This window comes from Octodon degus, unplaced genomic scaffold (genome assembly GCF_000260255.1).
Source record: "Octodon degus isolate 3935 unplaced genomic scaffold, OctDeg1.0 scaffold00072, whole genome shotgun sequence".
NCBI classification, from domain to species: domain Eukaryota; kingdom Metazoa; phylum Chordata; class Mammalia; order Rodentia; family Octodontidae; genus Octodon; species Octodon degus.
This window is the reverse complement of record NW_004524648.1, coordinates 11561770-11563118: the sequence shown is the minus strand read 5'-3', so window position 1 is coordinate 11563118 and position 1349 is coordinate 11561770.

The following is a 1349-nucleotide window of genomic DNA, read 5'->3' as shown; positions in this document are numbered from 1 at the left end:
AATATGATGAAAAAACATTTAAAAATTAGAATATATTTTTAAAAATAGGCATAAAGAATTATATACTTCTTATGTTTACACTTAAGTCCAAAAATCTAACCATATACAACCTTGAAGCAGGACAGTCCCACAATATTCCTTTTCCTATCTCAGCAAGAGGACTTTTAAGGAACTCATTTATTTCCAGGATTATATCATCATGATCTTAATAATTTGTGATGTTAGATGTTAGACAACTTGATCATTCTGGATCATGTAATTCTTTTTTCTTTGATCATATAATTCTGAATTAAGGCCCAGACTGCAATCTACCAAGAAGATGTAACTATCCTAAAGGAGTCTGGATCGAATAAACCGCTGAAAAACATGTGAGACAAAAAATGAAAGGACTGAAAGGATAAATCACAATGTTGTAGTTTTCAACATGACTCTATGGATACTAATTGAGATCAGTCAACACAATATGCCTAGGCATAGAGAAGAATTCAACAGTATCAGAGGACAAGATCTAATTGACACTTGTAGAGCACACCACCCATCAACAGAAGACTATATATTATTTTTCAGAGCACATGGAACACATACCAACATGGGTCACCACTTGGGCCATCAAACACAAGACCACAAATTTTAAGGACTTGACATTATGTACTGTTTTTCACAACAAAAAAAGGAATCAAACTATACATCTACTTATGATTCCTATGAAGAAAGAATTATCTTGGTGAATCCAATATAACCACAAGAATCCCTGTGGGAGGGAGACAAGAAAATCACAATCAGAGAAAGAAAAATGCACAAGCATAACTCAGAGAACAGAGAATGTGGTACACACTATTAACTTGAAAAGTGGAGAAAGGGAGTCCAAACAGCAGTAGAGACTGAAAAAGGCAAGGACATGGGTTGCAAGGTTACTGACTCTGATTTCATCTAGTGGCATTGATTTCTCTTTCTGTCCCTCTGGAACTATACAATGAATTCTGGTTTTAAATCAGTGAGTTTTAAACAAATGTTATAGCAGCCTTAAGAATGCCATCCAGGGGCTGGGGAGATGACTTAGTAGAATAAGCCCTTCCCTAGCAAGCACAAGGGTCTGAGTTCAATACCCATTCCTGAAAAAAAAATGTAATCCAAGTAAGGGAGAAAAAGTAAAACCTCTCACCTCAAAAAAATAGAAATAGATGACAAAAATAAATCTAAAACAATCAGAAGGAGGGAAATGAGAAAAAATCAATGACACTGAATTTCAGGGCCACTTCAACTGTATAATGAAACCCTGTCTCATAAAGAAAGAAGGAATGGGGGCTGGGAAGATAGCTCAGTAGAATAAGCACCTTCCTGGCAAGTGC